This window comes from Mobula hypostoma, chromosome 6, assembly GCF_963921235.1.
Source record: "Mobula hypostoma chromosome 6, sMobHyp1.1, whole genome shotgun sequence".
Lineage (NCBI taxonomy): Eukaryota > Metazoa > Chordata > Chondrichthyes > Myliobatiformes > Myliobatidae > Mobula > Mobula hypostoma.
Window position 1 is genome coordinate 9,699,012 of NC_086102.1, and position 16,051 is coordinate 9,715,062.

Consider the following 16,051-nt stretch of genomic DNA (forward strand, 5'->3'; position numbering starts at 1 on the left):
ATGCCATCTTGGACAATGTCTCCCATCCACTACATAATGTACTGGTTGGGCACAGGAGTACATTCAGCCAGAGACTCATTCCACCGAGATGCAACACAAAGCGTCATAGGAAGTCATTCCTGCCTGTGACCATCAAACTTTACAACTCCTCCCTTGGAGGATCAGACACCCTGAGCCAATAGACTGGTCCTGGACTTATTTCCTGGCATAATTTACATATTACTATTTAATTATTTATGGTGCAACTGTAACGAAAACCAATTTCCCCCGGGATCAATAAACTATGACTATGACTATGACTATATGCCCTTCAGCTCACGATGTTGTGCTGATCAATTAGCCTACTCTAAAATTATTCTAACCTTTACCTTCACACATCACCCTCCATTATCTTTCCATTTTAAATCTTGTTGATCAGCACTGAGGGGATGATGACATTCAACAACGAGGTGTAATTGACAACAGGCAGCCAAACATAGCTATTGCTGTTGTCCAGGTGACGCAAAGCCCGATGAGAGCCAGTGAGATTGTATCCACTTTAGACCTGTTGTGGTGGTAGGCAAATTGCAGCGTGTCCAGATATTTGCTCAAGCAGAAGTTAATCCTAGCCATGATAGATCTCTCAAAGCACTTCATCACAGTAGATGTAAGTGCTTCTGGGCAAAAGATCAAGAAGAAGCATTCGTTATTTGAGAGTAACACATTACTCATTTAACACAGAGATGAGAACTCTGTTTCTCAAAAGGTGGCAGAAGCAAATGCTTTGAATGTTCTATGGCAGAGGATTTGAAAAACAAAGGAATGAATGCATGCTGATGGGAAATTGGAATTGACAAGGTCTGCTCTGAATTCATTTTTTTATGTGTCCTGTCTTTTCACTCCCTTCTATAGTGAGAGTGAACTCACCTCTGAAAGTCCTTGTTTCTTGCCCTTCAACATGTTTATTATGTAACTGTGTGGCTATTAGGAGCTTGACAGGTGATGGTTTGAACAGTTCTGTGTGACTGATAAGCATGTGTGGGATCCTGCATAAAAGCCCATTAGGTTCTCCAGTCTGGATACAGGATCTACTGACAGGATGAAGGTCCTTGTTATCCTTAGTGTCTTGCTTGTGGCCTCCAGTGCCGAATACCTCTCAAGATGTGAGTTTGCCGACAATGTACAGAACTCAAGACTAATGGACTTTGCAAATTTGGCAGACTGTGAGTACCTTCTTTTCTAGTTAACCTGAGAGAAATATTTGTGGTGATGTCATAGAAATTAGGTGCCACAGTGCCGTAGCAGTTAGCCTGACGTTATTGTAGCTAGGGGCATTCTGGAATTCAAGTTCAATTTCAGTGCCATTCTGTAAGGAGTCACTGTACGTCCTCACCATGGAATTGTGGGCTTCCTCCAGGCAATCTATCTTCCTCCCACAGTCCAGAGATGTACGAGCTAGATTAATTGATCATTGTAATCTCTTCCCTGTCACCATGAACCCATGTCCTGTCGATGTTGTTTCCCTACCTGGGGAAGTGACCGTGCACATTCACCTTACCTTCATACATCTCCATAATATCACCCCTCATTCTCCTACACTCCAATAAATAAATTCCCAGTCTGCTCAATGTCTCCATGTAACTCAGTCCTTCCAGTGCCAGCATCATGTAAATCCCTGTGCACTCTTCCCAGCATGATGGTGACTTTCCTAGAACAGGGTGGCCACAATATTCGAAGTGAAACCTCACCAAAGTTTTGCACAGTTGCAGCCTAACATCCCAGCTTCCATACTCACTGCCTTGACTGATGATGGCCAGCGTGCCAAACGCCTTCTACACCACCCTGTCTACCTGTGTTGTGAGTCTCTCTGTCTCTACAACCAACGTTAAATAGTGTGTTCCAGATAGTAGGCACCCTCCAGGTGGGAAAGTTACTCCTCTGACCCGCCCTAAACCCCTTACCTTTACCTTCTGTCTTATCACCCTCGATGGATGTTGAAGTTTGTTTTGGAGCACCTTTGAGTAGTTCACTAGCATGAGTCAGGTCCCTCAGGGAGGCCTGAGAGATCATGAACAAAATGACATTGATTATTCCAACTTACTCCCTTCAGTGTGCGAGACCGGTTAAGTGAATGAAGATGCCCCCCGCGATGTCTCTTCCACTTGTTTCCTCTGTTTGGATTCTGATGACGTTTCCCTGTTCACTGTCTCCGGATTGCGATGCACGCGGTGTGTAACGTCTGTTGCCACATGTCAAATCTTTGTTTTGTCCCCAGGGGGTGTGTCTGGCCAACTATGAGAGCTCGTTCCAAACAAACGCAATTTATTATGAAAGAAACAGTGCAGGACTAACCTGGTCAGCGGACTTTGGGATTTTTCAGATCAACAGTTATTGGTGGTGCTACGAACCAAATTTTCCAAATATTGCGAATGGCTGTAATGTTGATTGCCAAGGTACGTGAGCTGTTACGTTATTTATTTCATGTTTTCTCTTCCCGCATTTGTGCTGAGGGGATGAATTTTGAAACAAATTTTACCCATGCTGCTCATTTGATAAACAGTGCCACCTTGTTTGGGTATTTGTGTCCATTCACACCTCTTATGTAGGAAGCACCTGGTTCTGATGTTCATCCTCACTTAACAAGCTTGTTTTCATTACAGACACTGACGTGAAAATCTTCCTTGTGTTGTGCCGAGGATGACAAACGCAATTGTTTTTGATGACATGATAGTGCTGAGGAGACGTTAACTCTGTTTCTGTTCCCACAGTTGCGGCCCGACCTGTTTGAGTGTTTCTAGTCTTCTGTGTTTCTCTTTTCATGGGTTCCATGAGTCTTTCTGCCTCCTGCTGCAGCCCGGAATTGTGCCTTGCTGACTTGAGGCTTCCCACCCAGATGGAGTCCTGTTCCATCAGATAACGTTGATCCATGGCACAGTGGCAGCATGTATGAAGCCACTGCCTCCCAGCTCGAGAGACCCGGGTACAATCCTAACCCCCAGAGCTGTCAGTGTGCAGTCTGGTTGGTTAATCGGTTGCTGTGAAGTGACCGTCATGCAGTTGTATAGTGGGCGGGGGGGGGGGGGAGAGTCAGTGTGGTGTTGATGGATATGAAAGGTAGAATGGTTACACGGAAATAGTTGATGGAATAAGACCGATGGCCTTCCTAAGAAAGTTGATTAGACTCTAAAGGTTCAGAAGATTCCCATTTATATACAGAATAGAGTAAATCTCTCACTGGACAACAATTTTTTTCAAAAGTGTTGCTTCCTCAGAATTTTTTTTTTGTTTATGATATACTGCTTGAAGATGAACACAAATATGATTTCAGACTACTTGTTTCACGTAGGAATTTGGAGAAACAACAAATTAACTTTTATTGAATATAATGTGTTTAATTGCATAATGCTGCTGATGCTTTGCAATAGTTCAACGAAGTTAAAAATATTTTGTTAATGATTTTCATTTGTACTCAGTGTCTGAGGCTTCTTGCTTAAGTGTCCAACAATAATTCGCTAGCATTGATGGATTCCAGTTGCCCTGGTATCTTTTCCCCATGACTGCAATGTCCTGGTGAAATCTTTCACCATGCTCGTCACTAACAGCACTAAGATTTGCAGGGAAGAAGTCCAAATGGGAATGCAGAAAATGAATCTTTAGTGACATGTTGCATTTCATGGTTTTATATTCTTGAAGCATGCTTTCAACCAGCTGCATGTAGCATGGTGCTCTGTAGATGCCGAGAAAAATTTCAACAACTTCCTTGAATGCCTTCCATGTGATTTTCTCCGGTCCCACTAGAAATTCTTCAAATTGCCTGTCATTGATAACCTGTTTGATTTGTGGACCAACAAAAATGCCTTCCTTAATCTTGGCATCAGTTATTCTGGGAAGCATCTGTCTCAAATATCAAAATCCTTCATAGAAATTTTTGTGCCTGGTGATAGCAAATTCCATCCTTACAGCCCTGAACCCAATCATTATTACTAAAACCTGTCCTGCCATGCAGCAGACACACTGCCTAAGCATGCACAAGCATGCCTGGACAAGATAGGAAACTTTCCAGCTTATATTGTAGGCAACATTTTAATTGACTTGAATTATGAATTGAATGGCTATAAGGCTAGAAATTGCGGGTGTGAATTGGGATGATGTCTTTGCAGGGAAATGTACTATGGACATGTGGTTGATGTTTAGAGATCCTTTGCAGGATATTAGGCATAAATTTGTCCTGGTGAGGAAGATAAAGAATGGTAGAGTGAAGGAACCATGGGTGACAAGTGAGGTGGAAAATCTAGTCAGGTGGAAGAAGGCAGCATACATGAGGTTTAGGAAGGAAGGATCAGATGGGTCTATTGAAGAATATAGGGAAGCAAGAAAGGAGCTTAAGAAGGGCCTGAGAAGAGCAAGAAGGGGGCATGAGAAGGCCTTGGTGAGTAGGGTAAAGGAAAACCCCAAGGCATTCTTCAATTATGTGAAAAACAAAAGGATGACAGGAGTGAAGTTAGGACCGATTAGAGATATAGGTGGGAAGATGTGCCTGGAGGCTGTGGAAGTGAGCGAGGTCCTCAATGAATACTTCTCTTCGGTATTCACCAATGAGAGGGAACTTGATGATGGTGGGGACAATATGAGTGAGGTTGATGTTCTGGAGCATGTTGATATTAAGCGAGAGGAGGTGTTGGAGTTGTTAAAATACATTAGGACGGATAAGTCCCTGGGGCCTGACGGAATATTCCCCAGGCTGCTCCACGAGGCGAGGGAAGAGATTGCTGAGCCTCTGGCTAGGATCTTTATGTCCTCATTGTCCACGGGAATGGTACCGGAGGATTGGAGGGAGGAGAATGTTGTCCCCTTGTTCAAAAAAGGTAGTAGGGATAGTCTGGGTAATTGTAGACCAGTGAGCCTTATGTCTGTGGTGGGAAAGCTGTTGGAAAAGAGTGTTAGAGATAGGATCTATGGGCATTTAGAGAATCATGGTCTGATCAGGGACAGTCAGCATGGCTTTATGAAGGGCAGATCGTGTCTAACAAGCTTGATAGAGTTCTTTGAGGAGGTGACCAGGCATATAGATGAGGGTAGTGCAATGGATGTGATCTACATGGATTTTAGTAAGGCATTTGACAAGGTTCCACACGGTAGGCTTATTCAGAAAGTCAGAAGGCATGGTATCCAGGGAAGTTTGGCCAGGTGGATTCAGAATTGGCTTGCCTGCAGAAGGCAAAGGGTCATGGTGGAGGGAATACATTCAGACTGGAGGGTTGTGACTAGTGGTGTTTCACAAGGATCTGTTCTGGGACCTCTACTTTTTGTGGTTTTTATTAATGACCTGGATGTGGAGGTGGAAGGGTGGGTTGGCAAGTTTGCAGACGACACAAAGGTTGGTGGTGTTATAGATAGTGCAGAGGATTGTCAAAGATTGCAGAGAGACATTGATAAGATGCAGAAGAGGGCTGAGAAGTGGCAGATGGAGTTCAACCCGGAGAAGTGTGAGGTGGTACACTTTGGAAGGAGAAACTCCAAGGCAGAGTACAAAGTAAATGGCAGGATACTTGGTAGTGTGGAGGAGCAGAGGGGTCTGGGGGTACATGTCCACAGATCCCTGAAAGTTGCCTCACAGGTGGATAGGGTAGTTAAGAAAGCTTATGGGGTGTTAGCTTTCATAAGTCGACGGATAGAGTTTAAGAGTCGCGATGTAATGATGCAGCTCTATAAAACTCTGGTTAGGCCACACTTGGAGTATTGTGTCCAGTTCTGGTCACCTCACTATAGGAAGCATGTGGAAGCATTGGAAAGGGTACAGAGGAGATTTACCAGGATGCTGCCTGGTTTAGAGAGTATGCATTATGATCAGAGATTAAGGGAGCTAGGGCTTTACTCTTTGGAGAGAAGGAGGATGAGAGGAGACATGATAGAGGTGTACAAGATGATAAGAGGAATAGAGTGGATAGCCAGCGCCTCTTCCCCAGGGCACCATTGCTCAATACAAGAAGACATGGCTTTAAGGTAAGGGGTGGGAAGTTCAAAGGAGATATAAGAGGAAGATTTTTTACTCAGTGTGGTTGGTGTGTGGAATGCACTGCCTGAGTCAGTGGTGGAGGCAGATACACTAGTGAAGTTTAAGAGACTACTAGACAGGTATATGGAGGAATTTAAGGTGGGGGCTTATATGGGAGGCAGGGTTTGAGAGTCGGCACAACATTGTGGGCCGAAGGGCCTATACTGTGCTGTACTATTCTATGTTCTATGAAATAATAAACATAAGTTTATTTAAAAAATGGTGCGTGACAGGGAAATTTCATGGTGAGTTTCATGATCAGTAGCCCAAAATTCATAAGATACACCTAAAGGTATTCAGGAAGCAAAATCTTTGTTGTCCAGTGCAGTGTCCCTGGGACTTTGTTCACACTATGCTGCACAATTGTATCCTATTTCTATTGACACACAGATACATTCTTAGTTCACCTTGGATGTTATATTTAAGATTATAATAAAAGACTGTAAATTGGCAATTTGATTTATTATTTCACATGTTCTGAGGAGAGAGGGAGGGGGGAGGGAGGGAGGAGGGAACGTCGACTCAGACCATGAGAGGCCTGTGTCGGGCATTTTCATGCATTACAAGGCACAGATTGGACGTCTGTGTGGGGCGCCACTCCTTGCACTGACACTAGAGCAACGTGTGGTTAAGTGCCTTGCTCAACAACACAAACACACTGCCACTGCTGAGGCTCGAGCTAGTGACCTTCAGGTCACCAGACAAATGCCTTAACCACTTGGCCACATGTACTGAGGTACCATGAACAAGTTTGTTTTGCTTGTCATCCATATGGATCAGTACATCATACAGCCAAATGCAGAATAAATTGTTACAGCCACAGAGAACATAGAACATAGAATAGTACAGCACAGTACAGGCCCTTTGGCCCACAATGTTGTGCCGACTCTCAAACCCTGTCTCCCATATAAACCTCCCACCTTAAATTTCTCTATATACCTGTCTTGTAGTCTCTTAAATTTCACTAGTGTATCTGCCTCCACCACTGACTCAGGCAGTGCATTCCACACACCAACCACACTGAGTAAAAAACCTTCCTCTTATATCCCCCTTGAACTCCCCACCTAACCTTAAAGCAATGTCCTCTTGTATTGAGCAGTGGTGCCCTGGAGAAGGGGCGCTGGCTGTCTGTTCTGCATCATTACCTCACGACTCTTAAACTCTATCTCTCAACTTATGAAAGGTAACATTCCATAAGCTTTCTTAACTACCCTATCTACCTGTGAGGCAACTTTCAGGGATCTGTGGACATGTACCCCCAGATCCCTCTGCTCCTCCACACTACCAAGTATCCTGCCATTTACTTTGTACTCTGCCTTTGAGTTTGTCCTTCCAAAGTGTACCACCTCACACTTCTCCGGGTTGAACTCCATCTGCCACTTCTCAGCCCACTTCTGTCTCTTATCACTGTCTTTCTGTAATCTTCAACAATCCTCTACACTATCTACAACACCACCAACCTTTGTGTCGTCTGCAAACTTGCCAACCCACCCTTCTACCCCCACATCCAGGTCGTTAATAAAAATCACGAAAAGTAGGGGTCCCAGAATCGATCCTTGTGGGACAACACTAGTCACAACCCTCCAATCTGAATGTACTCCCTCCACCATGACCCTCTGCCTTCTGCAGGCAAGCCAATTCTGAATCCACCTGGCCAAACTTTCCTGGATCCCATGCCTTCTGACTTTCTGAATAAGCCTACCGTGTGGGACCTTGTCAAATGCCTTACTAAAATCCATGTAGATCACATCCACTGAACTACCCTCATCTATATGCCTGGTCACCTCCTCAAAGAACTATCAGACTTGTTAGACATGATCTGCCCTTCACAAAGCCATACTGACTGTCCCTATCAGACCATGATTCTCTAAATGCCCATAGATCCTATCTCTAAGAATCTTTTCCAACAGCTTTCCCACCACAGGCATAAGGCTCACTTGTCTATAATTACCCAGACTATCCCCACTACCTCTTTTGAACAAGGGGACAACATTCGCCTCCCTCCAATCCTCCGGTCCATTCCTGTGGATAACGAGGATATAAAGATCCTAGCCAGAGGCTCAGCAATCTCTTCCCTCGCCTCGTGGAGCAGCCTGGGGAATATTCCGTCAGGCCCCGGGGGCTTAACTGTCCTAATGTATTTTAATAACTCCAACACCTCCTCTCCCTTAATATCAGCATGCTCCAGAACATCAACCTCACTCATATTGTCCTCACCATCATCAAGTTCCCTCTCATTGGTGAGTACCAAAGAAAAGTATTCATTGAGGACCTCGCTCACTTCCACAGCCTCCAGGTACATCTTCCCACCTATATCTCTAATCGGTCCTAACTTCACTCCTGTCATCCTTTTGTTCTTCACATAATTGAAGAATGCCTTGGGGTTTTCCTTTACCCTACTCACCAAGGCCTTCTCATGCCCCCTTCTTGCTCTTCTCAGGCCCTTCTTAAGCTCCTTTCTTGCTTCCCTATATTCTTCAATAGACCCATCTGATCCTTCCTTCCTAAACCTCATGTATGCTGCCTTCTTCCACCTGACTAGATTTTCCACCTCACTTGTCACCCATGGTTCCTTCACTCTACCATTCTTTATCTTCCTCACCAGGACAAATTTATGCCTAATATCCTGCAAAGGATCTCTAAACATCGACCACATGTCCATAGTTCATTTCCCTGCAAAAACATCATCCCAATTCACACCCGCAAGTTCTACCCTTATAGCCTCATAAGTTGCCCTTCCTCAATTAAAAATTTTCCTGTCCTCTTTGATTCAGTCCTTTTCCATCATGATGTTAAATGCCAGGGAGCGGTGGTCACTGTCCCCCAGGTGCTCACCTACTGAGAGATCTGTGACCTGACCCGGTTCATTACCTAGTACTAGATCTAGTATGGCATTCCCCCTATTCGGCCTGTCAACATACTGTGAGCGGAATCCATCCTGGACACACTTAACAAACTCTGCCCCATCTAAACCATTGGAACTAATAAGGTGCCAATCAATATTAGAGAAGTTAAAGTCACCCATGATTACAACCCTGTTATTTTTGCATTGAAGTACGCACACTTTAGCCCTTCTACCTTACTACCTTTACACCCTTTAATCTGTTTCTCTTTCCTCAAAGACTCTTTATATGTTAGATCTGGCTTTACTCCATGCACTATACTTGCAGTTCTCGCATGACCTTTATCCTCCTCCACCTCACTATCTGCTCTAACACTCTGATTCCCCTCCCCTTGCAAATCTAGTTTAAACCCCTCGGAGCAGCACTAGCAAACCTTCCCGCAAGGATGTTAGTCCCCCTCCAGTTCAGCTGCAACCTGTCCCATCGGAACAGGTCCCACCTTCCCTGGAACAAGGCCCAATTGTCCAGAAACTTGAAGCACTCCCTCCTGTACCAACTCCTTAGCCGCGTATTTAGCTGCATTGTCTTTCTATTTCTACCCTCACTAGAACGTGGCACGGATAGCAATCCTGAAATTGCAACCCTGGAGGTCTTGCCCTTCAACTTTGCACTTAACTCCCTAAATTCTCTTTGCAGGACCTCCTCCTTCTTCCTATCCACTTTGTTGGTCCCTATATGGACCACGACATCTGGCTGCTCACCCTCCCTCTTGAGAATACTGAGAACTCAATCCGAGATATCACGGACCCTGGCACTAGGGAGGCAACAGACCATCCGGGATTCTCGATCTCTTCCACAGAACCTCTTATCTGTCTCCCTAACTATTGAATCCCCTATCACTACTGCTCTCCTCTTTTCCCTTCTTCTCTTCTGAGCTGAGGGTCCAGTTTTGGTGCCAGAGACGCGACCACTGCAACTTGTCCCTGGTAGGTCGTCTCCACCAACAGTATCCAAAACAGTATATTTATTGTTGATGGAAATGGCCACAGGGATGCTCTGCTCATTCTGTCTATTCTCCTTCCCCCTCCTGACAGAGACCCAGGTACCTGTCTCCTGACTTTTAGGGGTGACTATCTCCCTGTCTATTTCTGCCTCTGTCTCACCAATGATCTGAAGTTCATCCAGCTCCAGCTCCAGTTCCCTGACTCAGTTTAGTGGGTGCAGTGTGGGCAGACAATAAGGTGCAAGACCATAATGAAGTAGACTGTGGGATCAAGAGTCTGTTGTATTGTTCCAGGGAACTGTTCAATAGTCTATCACAGCAGAATAGAAGTTCTAGAGGAAACATGGAAACTGGGGTCCCCATGAATGGAGATGGTCGTAAGCTGAGCCATCAGGATCGTTGAACAGCAGGACAGTGGAATTTACCATGATGGTAAACATTTCCAATTTTGGAGTAAATCATGGCTGAGTTTTGAGTATTGATTCTTTTCTTCCTTTTATTGTTTCAGCTTTGTTCGATGCGCAAACGACCATAAATTGTGCAGCAGTTGTAGCAGAACAGCAAGGATTGCAAGCCTGGTATGTTGCAACTTCCAATGACTTCTTTTCTGGCATGCAACATTGAAATAATTTGTTAGACCTCTGGAAACTGACTCAAGTGATTCTTGAAAGATCGCTTATAATGCCTCCATAGTCTCTTCAGCTATCTCATGCAGAATCCTGGTGTAGAGTCCATCTGGTCCAGGTGACCTATTCACCTTCAGATCTTTCAGCTTCCCAAGCACCTTCATGTTCATAATATCAACTGCACAGTCTTTTGTCCCACGACACTCATGAGTTGCTGACTTGTTGCGGGTGCCTTCCATAGGGAAGACTAATTCAGTTCATCCGCTGTTTGTTTGTTCCCCATTACTACATATTTTCCGGCAGTCCGATATCCTCTTGCCATCTTTTACTTTTTAAATATCTGGGGAAAAAGTTGGTATCTACTTCTGTATTATTTATGAGTTTACCTTTATATTTCACCCTTTCTCCCCATATTGATTGTTTTCAGTTGCCTTCTGTTGGGTTTTAAAAGTTTCCCAATCTTCCATTCCCCTGCTAAATTTTACAACATTGTATGCCTGCTCAATTGCATTACGCCATCTTTGTCGGCCTTGGTTACTTCATCTTCCATAAGACCATAAGACATAGGAGCAGAATTAACCTACATCTTCCATGTTAATTCCAGAAACACCTACCACCACTCCTATTAGAGACTCAATTCCAATCAACTTTGGTGATCCCCTCTCTCACGTCTCCATAATTAGCTTTATTCACCTGTAATACTATTACTTCCAATTTTAGCTTCTGCTTCTCAAGCCCATAGAGTGAAATCCATCATATTATAATCACTGTTCCCTTTGGGTTCCTTTATCTTCAGCTCCCGGATCAAATCTGTTTGATTGCACAACACCAAGTCTATTATTACCTTTTCCCAAGTGCGATCAATCTCAGGCTGATTTAAAAAAAACATTCATATGCATTCTACAAATTCCATCTCTCGAGATCCAGTAGCAACCTAGCTTTTCCAGCCTATCTGAATCTTGAAGTCCCCATGATCACTTTCTTAGATGCCTTTTCTATCTCGTTATAATTCATACTCCACAACTGGCTACTGTTTAGAGGTCTGTATATTACTCCCAGCAGGGTCTTTTTACCCTTGCAATTTGATTCTACATCTTCTAATCCTCTGTCATTTCTTGCTGTGGATTTGTTTTCATCTTTTACCAACAGATGCCCACTTTCCTGTCCTTTCGATATAATGTGTATCCTTGGATGCTTAGCTCCCTGCTGTAATCTTCTTTCAACCACAACCCTATGATGACCAATGTCCCAACTCCCAATTTGTAATTGCGATATAAACTTATCAACCTTACATCATCAGTACTGTATTCACCATCGCTCTACTCAAATTTGTCTCCATGTTGCCTGAAGTTTTTTTCTGATCCCTTTCTGAACTAGATCTTACTTTTTATGCAGAACCAGAATCAGAATCAAGTTTACTATCACCGGCATGTGACGTGAAATTTGTTAACTTAGCAGCAGCAGTTCAATGCAATACATAATCTAGCAGAGAGAGAAAAAGAATAAAATAAAACATAATAAATAAACAAGTAAATCAATAACAAATATTGAATAGATTATTAAAAAAAGTGCAAAACCTGAAATACTGTATATTAAAAAAGTGAGGTAGTGTCCAAAGCTTCAATGTCCATTTAGGAATCGGATGGCAGAGGAGAAGAAGCTGTTCCTGAATCTCTGAGTGTGTGCCTTCAGGCTTTTGTACCTCCTGCCTGATGGTAACAGTGAGAAAAGGGCATGCCCTGGGTGCTGGAGGTCCTTAATAATAGACGCTGCCTTTCTGAGACACCACTTCCTAAAGATGTCCTGGGTACTTTGTAGGCTAGTGCCCAAGATGGAGCTGACTAGATTTGATCATAAGACCATAAGACAAAGGAGCAGAAGTCGGCCATTCGGCCCATTGAGTCTGCTCCACTATTTTATCATGAGCTGATCCATTCTCCTATTTAGTCCCACTCCCCCGCCTTCTCACCATAACCTTTGATGCCTTGGCTACTCAGATACCTATCAATCTCTGCCTTAAATACACCCAATGATTTGGCCTTCACCGCTGCCTGTGGCAACAAATTCCACAGATTCACCACCCTCTGGTTAAAAAAACAGATCTTACTGGTTTTTTACTGATTTGCAACCTTCTCCAGCTTCTTTCAGTCTTGTGCAGTAGCCCCTCTATACCAGACAGTGATGCAGCCTGTCAGACTGCTCTCCACAATACAACTACAGAAGTTTTTGAGCGTATTTGCTGACATGCCAAATCGCTTCAAACTACACTAATAAAGTATAGCTACTGTCTTGCCTTCTTTATGACTACATCAGTATGTTGGGACCAGGTTAGATCCTCAGAGATTTTGACACTCAGGAACTTGAAGCTGCTCACTCTCTTCACTTCTGCAGGAGGCATCTCTAATCCCGCCTGCGCTCTCTTTTCCTTTTACGTTATCTTTACTTTCACAGTCTGTTGAACCCACACCACCGCTACCATTTCATTTGAAGCCTTATCCACAGCACTTGTTATGCGATTCCCCAGGGCCCTGGCCCCACGATGGTTCTGGTGGAGCCTGTTCCATTGGATCTGCTCCCTCCTTCCCCAATACTGGTGCTAGTACCCACAAACCCATTGATTGTTCAGCTATGTATAGAACACTTCAATATCATTGGCCCTGTACAACATACAAGTGGTTCAGACAGCAAATCAGTGATCTCAAATTCCTTCAATGGAACCTCTATCCTTGTTCTACCTCTGTTGTTGGTACACACACGGACCACAGTATCTGGTTCTTTACTCTTCCCTCTCCAAATTTCTCTGTAGGCCAGATGAAGTGTCCTAACCCCAGGCACCAGGCAGACAACGGAGTCAAAAATCTGCGGACCCTTCAGTCTCCGATTATTTCTGACACTCGTGTTTTACAGGTACGGCTGGGTGAATAACTGCAGGGGAAGGTCAATTCAGCATTTCGTCGAGGGCTGCTGATTGAAATGGAAGTACTTCTGCCATCTCTTCCCAACCCTGTGTACGTCCCTGTTAGCAGTTGGCTCCGTATGGCTGAGATCACTGCAACGCCAGGTATGCAGGGACCAGCTCTCATTCACAACTTAATAAAATAAATGCAAGCAAATATCAAAACTAATCCTGTCATTCTCTTTGATTAAATGATAACACAACAGAAGTGATATTGCACAAGGGTTGCTTCTGGGAGTGGAGCTGTTTAATCACTGGCTCAGGAAACAGAAAGATAATTGAAGTTGGTAATTGGCAACAGGTTTATTATTGTCACATGCACTGAAGTGAAAAACATGTTTTTGCCATCCATACCGATCATTTCAGAACACATGGACACTGAGGCAAAAGCAAATAACAGAACTCAGAGCTGAAGTTCACAGTTACAGAGAAAGTGCTGTGTAGGTAGATCATAAGGTGCAAAGTTTACAAGGTGTTAGTTAGACATATCCAGAGTCCATCTTTCTCATGTAAGATGTCCACTCAATCGTCTTACAGGAGATGGATAGGAACTGTCCTTGAACCTGGTGAGCTTTTGTATCTTCGCTCGCTGGAAAGGGGGAGAGGAGAGATTGTCCACGTTGAGAGCTGTCTTTTGTTACGCTGGCTGCTGTACGGAGGCAGTGGGAAGCATAGACAGAGTCCATGGAGGGGAGTTTTTCCTGATGGACTAAGTGGGTAGACTAGCTGATATACTAAGCTGTGAAGCATCCGGGTAGGATGGTTTCTATAATGCGTCTGTAAAAATTGGTGTGGGTCAATAGGGACTTGCCAAATTTACTTCATATTCTGAGGAGGTAGAGGCACCGATGTGCTTTCTTGTCCACAGCATCAACATGGTTGGAGCAGGACAAGATATTGGTGACAGCTGCACATGCAGCCACGACAGAGAAAAATGAATATAAAGTATGGAAGGGTATTGTAATTACTTAGAATGGGCATATAGTTCAAACAGAATCTTCTGTGTGACTAGAAAGAGTGAGATATGGTCTTCTTCTTGAGCTTGAGAAATTTATATTATGGACGGTGTTTGACAAAGTTATTGGAGAGAAGACATTGCCTCTTGCCTCAGGAGTTTGGTGGTCACTAACAATTTCAGATAGGTGGATACAAAATGCTTCTTTACCAATAGAGTTGCCTGTCTGAAGGTAAATAAGTAACCCAGACCAGGTGGACTACACCATCTGGTCCAGTTGATTTAGTACCGAAGAAGCAAAGAGTTTGCCTGCCCTGTTGTGTATCATTAGCTTAATAAGTTTGGTACAACATTATGGGCTGGTGGGCCTGTTCCTGTACTGTATAGTTCTACATTCTAAGTTCCCTCTCATTAAACTGATCCCATGACTTAAGTACTGCAAAGAAACAGGCCATTCAGCCCAACTGGTCCATGCTAGCCATGACCGCAATCTAATCCTTTCCCATTTGCCATTGTTTGATCCATATCTCCCGAAACCTTTCCTATCTGACACTCTGCAAGTGTCTTTAAATATAGTTTATGTCCTGTATCTACTTCAAGCACTTTCATTGTCAGCTCATTCCATATCCAGACCACTATCAAGGTCAAAATTGTGCCGCATGGGTTCATACGGAATTTCTGCACCCTCTCCTTGAACCCATGTCCTCGATTCTTGATTTCTGAACACTTGGGAAAGGACTGTGTGCATTCACCCTAAAAGTTGCCGCTCCATTTTAATTAACTTCTAACGAATTAGGTCTAATTATGCGGGTTTATATTTTCCCCTCTCTTTCCAGTCTTCATGAAGGGTCTCAGCCCGAAACGTCGACTCTTTATTCGTCTCCTTAGATGCTGCCTGATCTGCTGAGTTCCTCCAGCATTTTGTGTGCGTTGCAGAACAGATGCGGTAATACTAGAATGAGTGCAAAGAGATTCAACAGGACATTGCCTAGAATGAAGGATTTTGTTTAGTAAAGAGAGATTGGGTAGGATGGGATTATTATTTCTTAAGCACTGGAGTCTGAGGGGAAACTACATTTCATTGTTGCCTCCTTCTGATTCCCAACATTTCATTGTCGCCTCCTTCTGATTCCCAACATTTCATCATTATTTATGTAGCCCCCCTGGCCACCCTCAGGGTCGCTCGGCTCGCTGTCGTCTAGGGAAACAGCCTCGGCCCCGCCAAACTGGGTAATTAGTTTGTGTGCAAACAACAGGAATTCTGCAGATGCTGGAAATTCAAGCAACACACATCAAAGTTGCTGGTGAACGCAGCAGGCCAAGCAGCATCTGTAAGAAGAGGTGCAGTCGACGTTTCAGGCCGAGACCCTTCGTCAGGACTAATTAGTTTGTGTGGATGCTGTGTGAGGTACCCCACCCCGCCCAAATAACAGACAATACACCAGATGCAATTAAATGATATACAGTTTATAGATATTACTGGAACTATATAATTAAAAGAGAATAAAATATAAAAGGAAAATAAAAGGCGCCACACTTATCAAAGTTCAATCTCTTCGTGCACAAAAACCGTTGGAGCTCAAGGACTCTTCTTCTTCACCCTGCGACCCCCTCGGACCACCTCGACCGGCTGC